This window comes from Acipenser ruthenus, chromosome 11, assembly GCF_902713425.1.
Source record: "Acipenser ruthenus chromosome 11, fAciRut3.2 maternal haplotype, whole genome shotgun sequence".
Taxonomy (NCBI): Eukaryota; Metazoa; Chordata; class Actinopteri; order Acipenseriformes; family Acipenseridae; genus Acipenser; species Acipenser ruthenus.
The window spans coordinates 11,429,113-11,449,556 of record NC_081199.1 but is presented as its reverse complement, the minus strand read 5'-3'; positions in this window follow the sequence as shown (position 1 = coordinate 11,449,556).

The following is a 20,444-nucleotide window of genomic DNA, read 5'->3' as shown; positions in this document are numbered from 1 at the left end:
ATTAAGGACTACCAACAGTTTGCAGTGGTTGATACCACTGTGACACCGTTGGTATAGCACCATTCTACCAATGGCAGCCTCGTAGCATTTAGTTGCATCTGTGCTTCTATTGCCCCTTAGTACAGAACCATTGAATTGTTATTGAAGATTACCTGGGATTAAATCACTCAACAGCAATATATAATATATTAATAACATATAGTATGAAGCCTTTCACATTGAACATCCTAAATCATTGTGCATAGCAACATACAATAAGCATATGGCAAATATTAGGGTAAGAAACCCTGACTTCAAAACTATACAATTCCTTAGGGTAGATAGATGTGTGACATAGATAGATGTGTATGATATAAATATTGAGGGATGAATGGACAGAGACAGCCCCCTATAATAACTTATGCTAAATCATGTTAATACCAAGTTTCATGACAATTGCATAGGCGGTTCTCCAAGGAACGGGACATAAACACTGTTTATACTTGCAGCCATGTACTGCCATTTCTCACCAAATGGGAAACAGTACATCCAATCGCTCTTGCTTTACCACCACATCATAGATGTTCCTGAAAGATAAACAGCTCTATTCTGGCACGATTTAAAAAATAAATAAATAAAAGAAATAAACATACATGGACTCACAATTTGCCATTTTTAATAACAACCAACAAAGCAAATCTGTGGACTGTAAGGTCGATCCTGTTACTTATAGGGTTATACTGGCTAGTGAGACACACACGCCTTGAAAAGCCTTGAATGTCAGTGAAATGGAGTGGTGAGTAACCAGTGTACACTGAGTACTGAAGAGCTGTGTGCGAGTCAGCAGGACCAAGCATTGCTTTTGAAATAGCTGCTACTTCCTAAGAGAACGGTCAAAGAGGCCAGTATGGAAGGAGTTATGGTACGTAATGATCTTGGGGTCAGATCGCTTGACCTCTCTCTGTAGGAGAGCTATCATCTGCACACCCCTGGGTATTTAAGTGTAAGGTAGGCACTATTCTGACTGTTTGAACGTTTAAACATTTGTCTACTTCAAAGGCATATAACCAAAATATAATATAAATATATAAAGATTGAAATTGGAAATAATCTCATAGAGTCTTGTTTCCAGTGCTTTCCTAAATATAAAACATTACAAAACAAAATATAAAGCAAAACACTCAAACAGAAATTAAATAAACATAAAAACACTCAAAAGAGGGTCAAAACAAACTGCTAGGTCCTTTGCTTAATGTGTTTTTAGTTTGATTTAAAATGTTCAGTTACCATCAGCTATACAAATATTAAGTGGGGCAGATGTACAGACAGACAGACACCATAATATTTCCTCACAATCTCATATACCCAATATCGTATGCTAAATAATGTTAAAGCCAAGTTTCATCGCAATTGGAAAATAGTTTTTTCCAGATGTATGGATAAATGTAAAGTGTGACAGACGCACACCTCCACTTTACACTATCCCCACGCTTTCCAGTTTGGGGATTTTATTTTTTGTATTACTATTTTTTTGTTGTTGTAATTAACACTGATACATTCTCAGGAAATGTTATATAAAATATAAAAGTCTCAAATAAATGGCCTTGAACAAACATGAAGTTTAAGTCAGTTTAAGAAGCCAAAGTTAATGTCCCAACATATGGTATGCTGACAGAAGTGTAACATGAGAGAGGAGGAGTGGAATATCAGGCACAGCTGGGGTTAAACAAGCTGTAAGTTCAATCAGTACTGGATTGAGAAAGCCAAGAGCAGAGAGTGAAATGTAGGTTGTGTCAGTCACTGCACAAGGGGTCAATCGTATAGTCAATAGAATGGTCAATCATTCTTCCAGAAGTTATAGATCTAATACAGGCTAAAAGGCCAAAGAGAAATGAGGCAGTAGGAAGATCAAAGAACAGCACGCTCCTGGTTCAGAGGAAGGGGGGGGGATAGGGAAGGAGAGGGTGCAAGAAAGAGAGAGGGGATAGGAAAAGAGAGATGGGCTTGAGGGGAGAAGGAGGGAAAACATGGAAAAAATCGGCAGGGAGAGAGAAAAAGAGTTGGGGGAAGAGAGAGGGGTGGAAAAGAGGGTTGGAATGTTGTCATTTATATGTAAGTGGATTGCAAAGGCAACTGAACTTTGGTCCACGAGAAACCGCACATTTCACTGTTATTTTAGACTCGCGTGACGGGTGAATAGTTGACTCCCTGTTCCTGAGGTTGACTGTCACTATTCTATTTGATTAGCCAGATGTTCGGTGCTACCCCGCGTTGAGGGCAGGAGAAGAGAGGACTGAGAGTTGAAGAGTGAGAGAGGGTGGTGGGCAATGTATTTGGGTAATACTAAAAAGTTGTCTCCCTTATACATTTATTTTAATATTACTGTGGAAATCTTATGATTGTGTGTTTAAAGGGAATTGTGAACATTTATTTGGGTTAAGTATTAGATTTCAGTTCGTATCAGGAATATCCTCATTGCTTAGCTACACATGTGTTAAAGGAGTTCAGGAAAACTGGTGTTAAATATCGACTTGAGACATTTCCTTCTCAGCATAAATGTTAATAAAATGACAGTTCTGATGTCAATACTAAACTAAATTAGCACTGTACATCACTCAGGGTTTTAGGAAAATAAAAGTGTGTTATGAATAATATCTAGGAAGTTCCACAGAAAACATTTTTTACTGCCTAGTAATGGATGTCATGTTTTATTTTCTTTATTATTTAGAAGGCCCAGTAATACATTTTCCCTCCATTTTCTCCTCAGTTGATCCTGATTGGTCAGTGGGCTGTAGTATTGAGGCAGCATCTGAATTAGGCATTTCAAACTGGGCTGAAAAACAGGAGTAAGACAAATCATCAAGCCAGGTGTTGCAACACTCTCCTGCAAACTCCAGCATCTCATTGCAAACAGACAGCACTGCAGTGACATGCAATTTATTAACCAGCACTTGTAAGGAGGCCACTATGCCTGAGATTTTGACATATAGCGGTTGCTATTTCAGACCAGCATATTTGAAATTGAAGTGAAAACTAACTTAATTTGTCAGTAAAAAAAAAAAAAAAACCTAAATGGTAAACGTTCTTTTGGAAGTAACACTAAAGACAATGAAAACTTGTTTTAAAGTCACCTCAGTAAAATGTCCACTTTTTTACAGTCCTGATTTTCTTCTGCTGACGGCAATGTAAAGCCATCTTTGATATTAAGGTCACCCCTGTATTCAGTATTAATGCCATCACCCGTCCCATATCAAATCTCTTTAAATGACCTCTCTACTAAAACATGATGTAAACAAACCAAAAATTAAAAAAAAACTCAATAGTAATCATAATGAGAGGCAGTCAGAACGATTGCTAACATTACATAAAGGTAACAGGATAGTAAAGCAAGATGAAATCCCTGGAGAAGAGGATATAGTGGAGTGGGTTCTTCCTATGTCACATTTTACCTTTTTCAATATATCTGTAAAGCCACTTATGCAATTGTGGTGAAACTTGGTACCAACATTATTTAGCATACACTACTGAGCATATTTGATTGTGGGGATATATGGAGGTGTCTCTCTCTCTGTACATCCATGTCTGTATGTCACACTTACAGTTTTACATGTATTGTATCTTTTTTTTGTTTGTTTGTTTTTAATTTAGTAGTCAGCAATTAATTTTTGTATTTTCTCCCAATTTAGAATATCCAATTATTTTTAAGACTCAGCTCACCACTACCACCCAGGCGCTGATTTAGGAGCGGTGAAGACAAACACACATTGTCCTCCGAAGCGTGTGCCATCAGCCGACCGCTTCTTTTCACTCTGCAGACACACCATGCAGCCACTTCCTCAGAGCTACAGCGTTGGACAACACAGCTCTGGGCAGCTTACAGGCAAGCCCGCAGGCGCCCGGCCAGACTACAGGGGTCGCTGGTGCGTGGTGAGCCGAGGACACCCTGGCCGACCTAAGCCCTCCCCCCAGTGGGCGATGCTTGGCCAATTGTGACCTGCACCCTGGAAGCTCCCGTCCATGGTCGGCAGTGGAATAGCCTGGACTCGAACCGGCAACGTCCAGGCTATAGGGCACATCCTGCACTCCACAGGGAGCGCCCTTACCAGATGCGCCACTCTGGAGCCCCACATGTATTGTATCTTGACAGCACTGGAAGCTATTCCACATACTATACATCTTTACTATACTATGATACCAGCACCTTATTTGCTTTCCACTTTTCCAATTTTTATTAAACAAAACATAGGCATAACTATTCTGTACATACTGTTGACTCTTTTTTTATCATACTGATATCTCTCTTTTGCATTCACAGCCATGGAGGGGGGTGTATGTTACAGACACACTTGTTTACCTTTAGGTGTTTAAATCCATGAGTGACGTATCTGTTTTTCTCAGTTGCAGAGAATTCCTCATTCAGTGTGTATTGAAGAACATTGAGGATGATTTACAGTGCCATCCACTGTACCGCATCTGCCTGCAGCCACATAAAATGCACCTGTTTCCAGCTCTGTCAGATACTCACCTATTGCTGATAATCACTGTGAACTGCATGCAGTCAGCTAGCTCTTTGGCAAGACAGCCAGCTTACATTTCCACCACCTCTAGTGCTGTCAATCGCTCACCTTTCCTGAGAGCCTCGCATGGGCCCACACTGCCCATGCCCTGGGGAGAGACAGGGGGGTTCAGTCTGTGGTGCTGACAGTCCCTCAGCACCCCAGGACACAGGCAAGGAAAGAGAAGCATATCCAAAGGTGCTTTCGAGTCAGAGGACCAGACTGCTGATGCTGCTTCCCAGTTCCCATCATCCTGAGAGTGACATTCCTGTAGGTGTCAGCAGACAGTGACACTGTAACTAGGAGCGTCACTCTACGGAGCTGTCAGCTTGAGTTTACAAGCACACACACCTAGAGGTACACTGTAATACAAACTGAAGGGCCGAATGAAATAGTGCTGTATCCCACATTAGGGGTCCTGTCTTTATAAAATGCCAGTCTGTGCTTTTAATTACCAGGCTTCCATTGTCATCTCTGTGAGTCGGAGTCTGGTTCACTTAACCTTTTCGTGTTGGTGAAGTTACAAAAATGAGTATCTTTAAATAAAATAAGTCTTTCCAAGATAATGATCTTGTCACATTGGCAAATAATGGGGATTGAGCTGGGTTCCAGGTCAATACATATTATTAAAGGGGTCAGAGAAGCCATTGTAGTAAGACTTTTTTTTTTTCTATCTGACTTACACATTACAAAATCATATTGAAAACAGTGACTGTATTGTGGCGATCTCAGTTCCTGCAGGCAGGCACATCACACAGGGCGAGGCAATCCACACACAGGTGGAGGACAGGCGTGAAGCCGGGACCTCTCACACTAAAGCATAGCGCCGATACCGCTGTACAAAAAAGCCGGCTCCTTTGCAAGGAGTGTATATCGGGCTCATGTTTCTGTGTGTGATTACGTTACCTACCAGCCCTGCTGCTGCCTTCCCCGTGCATGCTACAGTATTAAAGGGAAAATATTAAATATAGTATTTTTACAATTTACTGGCAGTATGAACTGAATTAACCAAATTTGTGAATGATCAAATTGTGAAATAGTGTACTGTGGTAAAAGTAAGAAATCTACTTTTGGTCATTTTTCTGGCAGTCCCTTTCCTTCTATTAATGCTGAATTCATCATCACTGCTTTTTTACTGCAGATAGACAGAGGGCCTCTCAACTTTCACAGCTGGCACTAAAGTTCATTATCGTCCCTTCAGTCATCTCCAGTCATTGAGGAGAGACAGGCTGTCCTTCAGCGCTGTGCACTGTCAAACCCTCTCCTTCAGTTCTAAGAATCTCTTGTTGTCATTTGCCCTTTGATGATACAAGGGGAGGAGACTGAATTTTAACAACAATTTAAGACCTAGTACAGTTTTTTTTCATATTGGGCTGTAAATTCCATTTTGACAACAGTTTAGCAGGGAATGAAAACAATAGTATCTTAAACAAAATGTTTTAAGCAGGTGCAATGACTAGAGACATCGAGTGTACCTGAGCACTAGAAAAGCTAGTAACATAGATTGAGGAGTATGAGGTGAAGAGTTTTTAAGACTTTATTTCTATTACTATAAGTATGTGTATTGACTTGTAATGAATTGGCCTCTCACTCCACTAAATATAATGCAAAGACAAAGGCTGGGCACAAACTGCAAACCATACGGTTCAACCCTGATACAAGCATATAAAAAGGTTAAATATCTTTCATAATGTTTCATTGAATGGACTGATTACAATCAGATCAGATAGTGTTTTTATTGGTTACTGTCCCAAGCTGAAATAACCCACTGGGATTAGAGTGACCACACTCTAATCTGGTCATCCTCATTTCCAGAGTCGTCATGACGATCCTCATTTATTAGTTGAAATTCAGATTCATCGCAGGAAACAGACTATTTTCTTCCAAGCTGATAATATCAGAGAAAAGTTTTAAAAAAAACACACATAATGTAAACCTGGGTTTTGATTTGCGTGTGACTAAGACTACAGTACCCCAGGCTCAGCAGCCTGGCTTTTTAGCCCACCAATAAATTAAACCAAAAGAAAACATAGATGTGCTTGATAACGGACAGATCTTTTTTGGAAAAGTAAAATGCCTGCATCGTAATAGAGACATTAGGATGACAACCCAAAGACGACCACCAATTTTTGAATGAACCACAAACTGACTGGGTTTCTGGGATAGCAATGGGGTCCTAACAGATATGCTGCATATAACAGAATAATAAAACACGTCTAACCCTAATGTAACACCGACTTTCTCGCTCAGAGGGGTTACAAAACACATGTAGTTCAACTACGCCCGTTCAGTGCGATAAAGCACAGAACAATATTTGATAAATGATCGGGTTCTTTTTATTTGGATACAGAATTAAAATACCGTACGGGAAACAATGCCACCAAGAAAAAAATACAGATTCAAAAGACACATATTAAAGGAATGAGAACATTTTTATTGGATAACACGGTTAAAAGGAGCAAGACATTGTTAAAATATACAAGTGGTCAACCAGACTTCCCAGATTTAACAAAACGCCATAGTGCAAACTGCAATGTTGCACTTTTAAAAAGTACTTAGTGCATTTTGGAAAGGTACGGTTCATTAACCAGGCTTAAAATACAGGATAAAACAAACCATTGTAAAAAAAAAAAAAACATGTCTGTGTAGGGGAGGGAACATCAGATCGAGGGAATTCTGTGTATAACAAACAGTCTTTTTATTTTCCATACCACAGGCTCCAATCAGTTACCAACAAGTTAAACTCTTAATTCACTCACGCTCATTGTTTAAACAGGCACACTGTAAACCAGCCGAATACTTGTCGGCATTATTGACCCTTTTACACTAACACTCACGTTGAATCAAATACTACCAAATCTTTAACTTGCTTTACAGCTTATCGTATCCATGTTTAATATGCGAGCTGACTGTGTGTGCGTTTCCTCTGTAAAGATAGAACATCTGTGTTGTATATATGTATATCTCCAGGTAAAATACTTCTAGCATCCCTGAAGAATGGTTATAATAAATGAATATGCTCAGAGATACAGGTTATAAGCTGTTTTTTGTTTGTAAAATGTCGATTTGTAGTCCAGGCCATGAAGCCTGGGGCTATATTACTAAAGCTTCATCATGCTGGCTACTGTACAATGGGGCTGCAGTCTGTTAATCAGTACACTAAATCTGCATGAGTACAGTCCGCTGGGATCACTGGTTACATGGACTTGATTTTACATACATGCTGTTTTGGAAATGTATTTATTATTTATTTTATTTATTTCTTAGCAGACACCCTTATCCAGGGCTACTTATAATTGTTACAAGATATCACATTGTTTTTACATACAATTACATTATTTTTTTACATACAATTACCCATTTATACAGTTGAGTTTTTAATGGAGCAATCTAGGTAAAGTACCCTGCTCAAGGGTACAGCAGCAGTGTCCCCACCTGGGATTGAACCCAACACCCTCCAGTGAAGAGTCCAGAGCCCTAACCACTACTCCACACTGTTGCTAAAAATATATATAAATATACATCGGCAGTAACAATTACGCTTTTAAATAGCATGAATAGAGATAGGATGTTTATTTCCCCTTTTATCCCACTTATTAGTAAATGTCTTGATATCCCTGAATAGCAAAAGGATTTGATCAAGCCATATTGTAAGTGCACTGGTAAAAGAGTCAACAACGGTAATGTTTCAAGGCTGGTGAGACCATAATTTTTTGGTGTACAATCAAGAATATTTTTCAGGAAATAATAAGTAGCAGTATTTTTGAACAATAATCAAATATATTTACATTATATTTCAAATTGGTAAACCTGGTAATGGAACCAAGTGTGTCAGCTGGGTTAACTGAAGGCACCAATTGAATACATTCTAGGAAAATAACCATCGCTTTTCCTAGTTATAGCTTCTGCCTCACGAGAAGTTGGAATGACATGATCATCTGCCATCAAAAGTAACACCAATAGTTTAAATATAGCAAAAGCAGGAGAAAGGATAACTCTAAGATTGCACAAGTGCTACAAAAATGTATTTTTCTTACTTTCTTTCTTTCTTGACTAAACAGACCTTAGTCAGTTTGGCATTCCGACCTTGGCTTCAATTTTGTTCTCTAGTCACAAAGACCCACAGATAAACAATACATATGTGCCTTTTTTGAATTTCCAGAGAAAAAAAGAAAAACAAGTAGTTTCAAGAGCCTCTGGCTGCTGTCCAGACCATGCACATATCAGCTTGGTTTTGTGCCACGCTGCATATGGTACAAGACAAACTGTCACCCTTTTTCTCGTTCCATTCCCTTGAAACAGATAATTAAAAAGAGCTCCTTCGCATCCCAGCAGCAGGCATCAGAGAGACTTAACTGTGATTTGGGGGAAAGAGGAAGACAAAACACAACTCTGAGCTGCCTCCATCACTTTGCTGAGGGGGACAGGGAATCGCTGCACTGGAACTGCAAATTGATGAAATTGCACAATGGCGAGACTTTCAGACAATTATCTGGGTCACATCAAGTTCTCTCCCCACCGTGTGTGTAGGTGTACATGTACGTATAGTTACTGAATATACCACTCAGATAAAAAAGAATGAAAACCCTTCATATTGGGTACAATTATACTGTGAATGTGGGCGTTCCAAAGTGTATTTATTTTTCATATTTCAATGTTTTGAATTCAGAGCTCCCCACAGCAAGGGCAATGAAAAGCAAAAATAAATGACCTAATGAATTCTGTCATTATGAGAAAATGGTTAATTATGTGTGATTTAAACAGAAAACACAATGGAGGCTGTGTGGTCCAGTGGTTAAAGAAAAGGGCTTGTAACCAGGAGGTTCACGGTCCAAATCCCACCTCAGCTACTGACTCATTGTGTGACCCTGAGCAAGTTACTTAACCTCCTTGTGCTCCGTCTTTCTGGTGAGACGTAATTGTAAGTGACTCTGCAGCTGATGCATAGTTCACACACCCTAGTCTCTGTAAGTCGCCTTGGATAAAGGCGTCTGCTAAATAAACAAATAATAATAATAATGGCTTAGTAGGTAACTGAAATAAACAACTAACTTGTGTGTGACCCAACCATCAGGTACCTCATAAGGCAGGGTGCATTATTGTGATAAAACAGTATCAGAAGATGAAAGAACATAATATGAAAGTGTTAAGAATATGGTATTCAGTGCTTGAGATACAGATATTATAGCTTCCCTATAAAATAATGACAATTTAGAATGAGATTCTATTTTTTCTTGGTCAGTAAAAAATACAAAGGAATGAAAATCTGATTAAAGAACACAGGTTGAAGGAATTAAACCTACTTACTGTGACTTTAGAACAAAGAAAGATTGGTGGAGAATCAAATATTTCTTAAAAAGTCAACAAAATGAACCACAGAGAGCAGGACTAGAGGACACAGTTGTAAATGTTCAAACTCAGGTGAGAGGCATTTTTACACAAAGGGTATGGAATGAGTAACCAAGCCATGTAGTCATGAGACAAAGTTCAAAGATTAATCAACTACTAGGAAACACATGAGCATTGATGGGCCAAATAGCTTGTTATGCCCAAAAGAAAGACCCCCATAAACAGAAGATCAAACACTTATGAAATAATGTGACAATGAAGTGACACTGCAATGGCAACCATTTCTGTAGCACAAGGGCAGCAACAATGGGAAGAATTTTACAAATGTTACAGCAATGGTACCAATACTACCTGTAATGGCTTGCAGTATCATCCTACTACACTATATCAGTACATGAACCAGTGTGCAACTGTATCAGGACATCTGATAGGTTTAAATGTGTTCCTAATGACAGCAAAGTAAAGCCACCTTCAATAGTAAGGCCAGCCCTGTATTCAGTTTTACATAAACATATTAAACCACTGTTCAACTACCTCTCTATAAGACTAACATTCTGTGAACTACCAAACCCTTTGAAAACGTGTCAACTATTACATTTGATGTGTCCTTTGACTGGCCTTAATAGCAGGTTTCACTGTATTTCCCAGTGTCACAAATGCATTTTAGTTAGTCACCACAAGGCAACAGGACTAGATTAAGGCACAGAAAATGAGTCTGATAAGCATCTGTAGACAGTGCGTGTCTGCCATGCTGACAGTTTGTTATAACAGGGCACTAAAACAAATTTACAAGCTGCAATAAAACAAACAGTGACTGCAGTAGTGCTGTAATAAGAGGGAAAGTCGCTTCCCCAGGACATTGCAATTCTATGAAGTGTGCAATAATTATAACACACTCTCAGGAACTAGTGTTGGCCTCAGGACAGACTTTACCACGCCAGCACTCCAACTGTCTAGGGAATGGGATATATCATTAGATATGATCTGTACGTGAAACGGTGACTGAATGGAGAGATACTGTCCCCTCCCTGCTATTGACTTAACCACAGTCTTTTAATAACCCACCTTTGAGCTAAAGAAACAAGTATGTCAGTGAAATTGAGGGAACATGAAGCCACTTTTCCAGGAACAGTGGCTTGAATCCTGATTCCAGGAGACTGGGAGACCTAGTATGAGGCAACTTTGCTGTATCAAACCCCAAGTCTCCCCTAGTCACCTGAAATATCTATGTCAAATATACAACAGCTTGCTTCTGTAGTAATTATACATCCATAACTATTAAACACTCAGTAGTGGTGAATTAGAATAAAAGAAACCTAATAGATGCATTGACAAACATTTTGACTTTAAAGACATTGGAAAATACATCTAGTCAAACCCTTTGTCATTGAATTCATTCATTGTCTTTTTACTATTTCTAAAGAAGTATTTATACAGAGGGATATGTACAGTGTAAGGTAATTTATTCCACATGTATTCAAAGTCTTTTCCACATAACCAAGGTTATCTCATCATGGTTCTAGTGCACCCTAACAATGTATCAGCACCCTAATGAAGGGATTCTTATGTTGTTTTTTATTCTTAAATTCCCCAACTGTTAAAGTTTAAATATTTATACATGTTTAATCCCATAGTGTAAACGTTTAGGAAATCAAACATGATCTAGTCCCCTAGTTATTTTTTCGTTAGTTTGTTTTCTTGGTGTTTCATGAATGCAGTGCTCAGGAATGGTGAGAGACAATTGCACTATCTGCAGGCCTGAGAGCTGCTCTCCCAGCGCAGTCATGTCCTTTCTCTTCAGTGGCGCTCTCTCAAGCAGAGACTGCTGATTGAAGCCACTAATGCAAGTATTTTGAAAACAGGAAAAGCGTGTTTCCAGCTCCTCACATTTGGTTAGTGTCAGAATAAACATCTTCTTGTCCAGACAAGGAAACATAGAACCTGCTTGGAGTGGTTTGGGATACTTTAACATCTACCAGTGGAGCCTCTTACTTACAGTACAAGATAACTTGAGACACGTACATGCTCTGATGGCTCAATTGGGCTAGTGTGGTGGTTCTGTGATTCAGACTAATCTTCCAAGTTAGAGATTGAAGCTAAGTAAAGACATAAGTTAAAACTTACTCCTTTTCAATGACTATTTTTCAGCGGCTCACAAAATACTGGAATATATCAGTCACCTTTTGGAGTACAGGGGTTCCTTATTGGAACACCATGAAACATATTAATCATACAACAGGTTTCACCACTTTCAGTTACTGATTTATTGCATATATAACTGTAACTGGGAGGAGGGCGTGCACGACCCTGTGTCCACACACACACACACACACACACATCAAACAAGCATCTTAACCACTATGCAAAAGAGACAGGCTCCTCTGTATTCTTGCTTACAGCTTTTAACCTCATCGCATTTCAGCGGCAGTGCACGGAATCTGTCACAACAGTGCATCACACAACACTACCCTTTATATACTGTAAGGACAGTGCCAAATGAATGTTTCAATCTATTTAAGACCACCATTTAACTTGCAACGCAACTTGAGGCATCAGGCACAGGCAAATAGCAAATTTGTCGACCTTTCTTTTTAAACTAAAATCTAAACAAAGATCGAAAGAACTGTTGTGTACAGAAGTTTATAAACTGGTGGTAAAAAACTGGTGGTCTCACAATGAGAACCCCCTGCTCCCACCCAACAAAAAACCAGGGGACGCAAAGTGGAATTATGGAATTAAGCAGCAATGTTTTGATTCCAAAGACAAATGGCCCACAGGCACAGAGTTAATCGTGTCTAAGATGTGCTCTAACACAAAGCAGGTAGACATAACTGCGCAGAGATCTTGGAAACCAGTAAGCTGAGAAGTTGTTTTCTCCCGGGCGGCTCTGTTTATTTTCCCCATTTGAACACTTCCTCTTCTGTTAAACTCTCCTGACAAGCAGGCCTGCTCAACGGATGTGGCTTGGGGAGCAAGGACTCCGGTTTCATGTGCTGGGAGCCCACCGGAGTGGGTGGGAGGGAAGCTTGTTACTGTAGCAGGGTTTGAGCTCCCCTTCCCCAGAACAGAGAAGGAAAGCAGCTGATCTCAAGCTGTGTCGGATGTATCCCAGTAATATAATTACCCTGCCCTCTGGGTGCTGTATATGCATAGATCTGTTTGATAGTCTCACTCCAAGTATGGGATGCTGATTTAATAAAGGACAGGCAAATTCATTTGTCTCCCCTTGCTTTCCCCCAAGGTTCTCCATTTGAAGTTTTTTTTCTTGTTGTTTCTTTATTGATAGCCCTGAGGAGATAATCATTCAATCTTCAAATACAGGAAAAGGTTAATAATCTGCAATACTTCCCCCCTCCCCGCAAGTAATGTAATGTCAGTATAATGGTAGCACATGTATAGCTACTGCAGGTATTGGTTTAGTTAATGTAATGTTGGAGTCATTTACCATTTTTTTCTATGTACTGAAATTAAAAAGCTTCAAATTAAGCCCCCTCTTATAAAAGTCTATCATATTAAAAGTAGAGCAAAGTGTAAGAAAGCATAGTGGAAGCTTAGTAAAGCATAGGTAAGCATTGTAAAGCACAGAGGTATTGTATAGTAAAAAAAATATGTTAAACTATAGTAAATGCATAGTATAAGTATAGGAAAAGCAAGGGGAACCTGTAAAATTATCCATACATATTCAATAGTGCTGCATTTAAAAATAGTAATAGAAATGAGAATGTTTCAACAAAAAGTGTTTTTCTTTTTAATTTAAAAACATTGAAAAAAGACTTCTAGTCAAAAGGTTTTTCATTTAATGTATTAAGTTTCTTTTAGTATTTCTAAAAACTACAAAATTATTGCAAATTTACTGTGGTAAACTTTTATAATAGCAATTCTAAATCTTTCTTTCTTTCTTTCTTTCTTTCTTTCTTTCTTTCTTTCTTTCTTTCTTTTTCCCCAGAGACACCAAGCCAAATATGCTAAACTTACTCAATTGAAACCACTGTCAAAGGTTTATTGAGAACATTTAGCCCCCAGCATGAAAGAGAAAAACAGGTCATGTCTGAGTTCAGTCTTGATCATGTTTGTGTCCCCAAACTGCAATGTGATCTGGCTCTGTTGCCTGTTCCAGGCATGTTTAAAACACCATTCCAGTCATAGACACACCTAATTAAATCACAGCCACTGGATGTCCTCAATTTAGCTGATTGGAAAAGTACATCTGGCTTGAGCATTCATCAGAAAAGAAAGTAAACCCTTTCAAAAACATCCGGGGGACCCTCCACTACCACAGAACCCCTCTCCAGCTTTCCCCTTAGTCCTGAGCATCACGAGAGGCTGCTGATATTGGTAAACAGACTGCAGTGGCCCACCCTGAGTGCCTTTCTTAAGTGCTGGGCCTGCCATTATCTTTTATGATCTGCTAGGAAAGCCCCTCGCTTTCATAGCCTGGAATATAGGAAAGTGTCAGGCAAGGACATTGGGGTCACAAGTGCAATTCCCCGCGGTTGTATTTTATAATACGAAAGGGGGGAAACTGTATTTGAATGCTAGTACTCACTATTATTTTAGGAGTTAAAAACTTTTTCACCTTGCAATTTGCATATTTTACATGTTGAAATATATTAAATAAATTTTGTATTTTGGAGGAATCTAGGTAGCACTTTACATTGCGTCTCTAATTACTGTGTATTTACTCAGTAGTTACATATTAAAAACTACTGTACCACCCAAGTGACCCGCATTTCGTGGGTCTGACCCGCAAATTGACCCAAGACAGTCACTGTTCAACCTGCAAAATAAAACTACTTATGTAAAAAAACCGGAAGTTTGTCATTATCAACGTATGATTGTGTGTACACTCCATTCATTGATGGGTTCTTAATTCATTATGCAGATTGTATCATTTCAAATTAACCAATGTTGTCATTTTCTTTTTCTTTTGTAGATTCAAAATGTAATTTAGGTCAGATTAATCATTGTCCAAAATGTTCGAAAGATTCAAAATCTCCATTAAAACTAATGCAGGAGTAACCTCCAGAAATGAAGGTTTGGGCTGCGACTCATTACTGCTAAAAAGCCGTTTGCAATTAAACAGTAAAAGTGACCGGGTGAGCACTGCTGTCAATAAAAGCACATGCCTTGGATGTGTTGTGAAACCATTACAAAGATTGCAAAGGAAAGGCAACCAAATGCCACACCATCTCATAAACTGCTGTCCTTTTAAAAACCGTGCAGCTATCCTTATAATGAAACAAAAAACCACACACACACACCTAATAATGTCATGCTGAAACTGTTCAATTTCACAGTTTTTTTTAAATCGATTAATCTCCAAATTCTGTATAGTTCCAGGTGTGGTTGCTTAAATGTCTTATCTAGGAAGACATATTCTATTGCTCGTGGATTTGGTATTGTTTTCATTTTGAAAGCGAACTTTAAACATCTCTGAAGAAATTCCAAACAAGCTCTGAAAACCAGAATATGGAAAGTGACAGGAATACAAGTAGCGCTTGAGGAAATAACACAAAAGCCATCTTAAAAAGCAAGTGCAGCCCCAGCGATGAAGTGATCATAGTGGCATGGGGGCCCTAGGCTCTCACAGCTCTACCTTCCAGTACAGTCTTCTGCGACAAGTCTGACAAACTGATGGGACATGTGAATGCCAATGCACTCTGATGAAAATGCTTTACAATTGAATTCATCCATCGGTTTGCAACAGAAAATAAAAAATGAATAAAAAGCCATTTAAAGGACAAGTACACATTTCATATTCACCATTGTCAATGTTTGGGAATCATTTTAAGCAGTTCTACTGCAATTACTTAAATATGGTTTATTTGTATTGATAGATCTCTGTTAAAGTGATTGTAGCTAAAAAAAAAAAAAAAAGTAATTCCATAAACCTGTTGTTCAATTGTGTTATATAGGTCTCACTGCAGGATGAAAATGTATTGGAAATATCATCTATCTGAGAGCAAAATGTATTATTAATGCTGAACCAGTTTGATGAAATTGACATTGGTTTGAGTAGAACAAGTCTAAAATGATTGAAGCATGTGCAGAAATGTATGGAATATGGTAAACAATTAACCACAGTAACCTTGTAAAACAGATTGGCAAGAGACGGCTGCACGTGAATGGAGTAACAGCTAAAGGGCTAAATTCTTTTGATAATTAGTAAGATAACAAAGACAGACTGTCTCTAATACCTCCAGGATCATCGTGGCCCATCAATGAATCAGTCTGAGGGCTCTCTCTAGGGGTTCAGGTAATCTGAGCAATTGCTTATCTCTCTTAATACTAGTGGCAGGTATTGTATCTAAACAATAACATTCAATGTAGAATGTAATGGTCTGGTCTCATCCTTATAGCATCACAAAGTAGTTATTTCTGTGGTACCCTGTGGCACCTTACATTATATGTGCAGTATTGGAAGAAACACGCTACAGTAAATATGGATTTTTATTTTAAAACATGATACAGAAAAAAGTAACTTCGTATGATTCATTTACTAATAATCAGTAAGTAGACAATAGAACACTGCAGGATAGACTATAGCGCAGCTTCTGTTTATCCGCAGCACAGATTGCAGAGCAGTGCAGGGGAACAGGAAGAGATGTAGAAAAGGTGCATTGCATTGAAAACTATTGATTTAGCCCTACATGTTAATGCAGTCAATTCCCAATTTTAGAATGATACAAACATAAAACTGTGCAGCACTATGTTTGTATGCATTTGTTTCCAGCACTGTGTTTGATGCATTTGTTCTTTACGGTATCTGCGTTTTACCTGTGCAGTATTGGAATATATATATTTTTCCATCTTCCATGAGATGCAAAAGAGAAGGGCAGCTCCTGCTGACTGGCAGAGCCGATGGCTGAGAGAGACCACAGACATTATGTAAATGTTACCCCACCTACTGAACTTTGATAATGCAATTAGTGTGCATGTTCATAATTTCTGTATTTACTATTGCAATTTTAGCAATTATCGCCCGAAATAGTGTGCATATTATTTTGCACACTGATTTTATTGTGTCACACTATGGTAATCAGAATGAATATGTGATTTGTATGGGAATGCATGATAAAGTATTTAAATGAGGCTCCAAATAATGAGATGAGCTTTATTCACACTGTGTTTACTAAAGGACAATAATCATAGTGTGCACCTTGAAGTGAGCTATAATTAGTTTGTTTAGAAACGGGCTTTAACCACTGATAGGCACACTATTTCAACCTATTTTTCTGGGCTGAAATCTATCTGGCATCATGGAGGCATTTCTTACATTAAAGTTTTCATATACAGCAGTGAATTATCTGTAAATAACAGGTTATATTAAGCATGAATAAACTTGAATGAATGTTATAATTTCTTAGATTTTATGTTACACTTCATTACATTGGTACAAATAATAGAGTGGTTCAATAAAACACTGGAGCAAACAAGGTATTATAATTTAAAACAACCTCCTCTACTATAATTTCCTCTGCGTGCAGTTTTTAGCTTGCATTGCCTCTGCCTGTCCCCTGCAGAGGGCTGAGTCTGTTGATCGCTCCTTTTCAGTCAATGTAAGCCACCTGCACCTTTCACAATAAGCCACTGACCAAAAGATACACCTGGACTGATGGGGCTTTTTATATCACGGTGGTCACGGGTAAGTCTTGGACATTATCAAGCTCATTAAATTATTGCTCACAATACATGTAGTGTGTATGCTATGGTATGTAAATTAGCCACATAATGTGCACATAAATGAATGTGTTCTCTGTTAGTAAATGGGACAGTAAATTTAGATTTATGGTGCACGTTAGGCTCACTACTTCATGTGCATGCTACAGCTAGATTTAGTACCCTTTCGTAAATGAGGCCCTATATCTTATTGTGAATACTTGTATTTTGAATACTGCTCAGCTTATTCTGAATGTGCTGGAGGAACCTGCAGACCCATCAGTCTCACCTTCATGATGTCCCGCATTGTCAAACAGGTAACACAGCAATAACGATCCATGATGTGGTACGGAACAGAAAAGCCAGAGCACTTCTTGTTATGTTTTTTTTTTATAAATATTTTTTTGTATCACTCCTGCAGTGATTTAGAGGACAGATCTCAAACCCCAGTGCACTAGAGCAGACATTTTGAAAATAACTTTGAAACAGACTTTAAAGTTATATGTAAAAAGTTGTCAGGATGTTAACAATGAAAAGAAAAATTACAGGTATGTTATTTAAACAGTTATAGCAACACGTGGGGACGTATGACGATATATTTTTGGAACCCCACTACTTACTTTTTAAGACCTAAAATATAAATAATTTCAGCCCTGAATTTAAGCTTCTGGCAGTGGTGTTTTTTTTTTTTTTTTTTACTGGTAATAGATTTTCTACTGGTTCTTCTCACTATGTATGATTATATTATTATTATTATTAGTAGTAGTAGTAGTAGTAGTATTTGTAATAGTAGCAAATGTAACATGACTGACTGTCGAGAAAAGACGAACAAAGACGTCACTGCCTGAATACACAAGCAGCAACGTGACTTACTGCTGAGAAAAGATGAACCAAAACGTTACTGCCTGATCTCAAGTCATCCATGACATACAGGCAGCCATTTTCAAAGAAGCATTATTAGCTTCCTGAGGAATTCAAAGAGAAGCTTTTACAATTTCAGCATTTCTAATAAACAGTACTAGCTTGGACAGATCAGAAATGCTGATCAGCTGATCTGGTTTTGAAAAAATGGAAAGCTGGCAACCCTAATGAGTAATGAGAAGCAGCACATAACCGAAATGCTCTGTGTGACAGCAGACGGCCACAAACTGCCTCCATGTGCGTAATTGAGGTTGTATCTTTGTAAATGAATATTAATTTGATGATTTATTTTTTCCACAAATTGAGGGTGGGAAATTTGGTCTGCGCCTTAAATTCAAGAGCGTCTTAAATTCGAAGGAATACAGTACCTTGCCATTTTCACAAATTCTTATTGTCAGTTGACCTCTTTGTATAATTCTCTTTGGTGTATGTTTGATAGAAAAGGTTGACATGGCAAGGAAAGCCCTAGTGTAATAAACAACAGTGGTATTTAGTAGAGCCTCTTGTCTTTCAATAATCTTTGCCTTTTATCCAGGATGCCAAACCAATGCATGCTGTGATGACTTATTTTGGCAAGAACACATCTCAGACCATTCAGTACTGGCAGCTTGTTCTGTAAAACTAAGAAACTGTCGTTCCAACAGAAAAAAGGAAAATGATGGAAATGAAGTCTGAGGACCTCTGAAAACACAGCAGGCATGCTCTCTCTCTCTCTCTCTCTCTCTCTCTCTCTCTCTCTCTCTCTCTCTCTCTCTCTCTAAGGAGATACAGCTATCTCCCAGTTACTCGTGAGAAAATATGAAAAAAGGGAGTGAGCCCAGGCACTGAGTTTTGTCTAATGTGTGCTTTCACTGCGCATTTATCCCCTCACCGCTCCATTTCCGAAACAGACACAGGTCTCTTGGTAGTGCGGCAGCAGCGAGATGCAGCAAAGCGACTCTGATTTGTGCCCAAAGCCATCACCATCACACTGGTTGAGATGTCAGCCTGGGAGAACCTCAAACCGTGTGGGCAGGGTGTGCTGTCACAAAAAGTAATAGATATCATTTCAAAACACGAGTTCCTGTTGTTTTAGAGCCTACCTTTACAAAGCAGACCCATACAGATGGTACACAAACACCTGCCACTGCAGTCTGACCTTACTGTGCTGGACAGCAAATGTTAATGATAAAAATACAAGCTGTTGGATAAGGTTGTGGAACCTTCTGAGACTTTTTAATCATACAAGACGGTATTTAGGAATTTCTACACAGACCATTTCCAACAATAAATATGAACAGTCCAAGTTAATATACAACCGATATAAGAATGAAGTTATCTTAAGCAATGGAATCCTGTTATTGTTCAGGGTGAGTGCATTTCAGTTCCTGTTTTAGTCATCCCATCTTGGTTACTTTATAGAATTCAGACTTTACAAACCGAGAGTTCAAAGTAGGGGTGTGCCGATACTCCTATTTTATGAGTAATTCCTTTTACGTTTTAAGTAATTAAGTATTAATTAAATAGAATACAATGCATTATTCAATAAAAAAACAAAATGTTCCCTGAGTTGTTTAATATGCGATTATTAATCATACCTTTCTTTTATCCTTTTGATATAACCAGTGGTTCACATAACTGGAACGCAGGTACGCATGCACACAAATACAAAAAAATGTGACTTCCAGATTGTTTTTAAGATGCAAATGCATACCTTCAGTACATTTTTAACAAGAAAGCATTTTTCATATAGGCAGCGAGGGTGCTCACGCTTGCAAGGTTAAGCATATTATCTGGCTGTGACACATACCTGCCTAACCTCCCGGTTTTATATTGAGTCACAAGGATCTGTCAATGATCTCTGGGTAACTGAGCTTATCATCGCTGACCATAATTAAATACCAGTCCCCATATTTCACTTAAGGCCGGTGGGTTTCAATTCACTAAAAAGTCCATCCCTGCTAGCGCTATCATTGGCTGCTTCAGGGTTTTGGAGAGCGA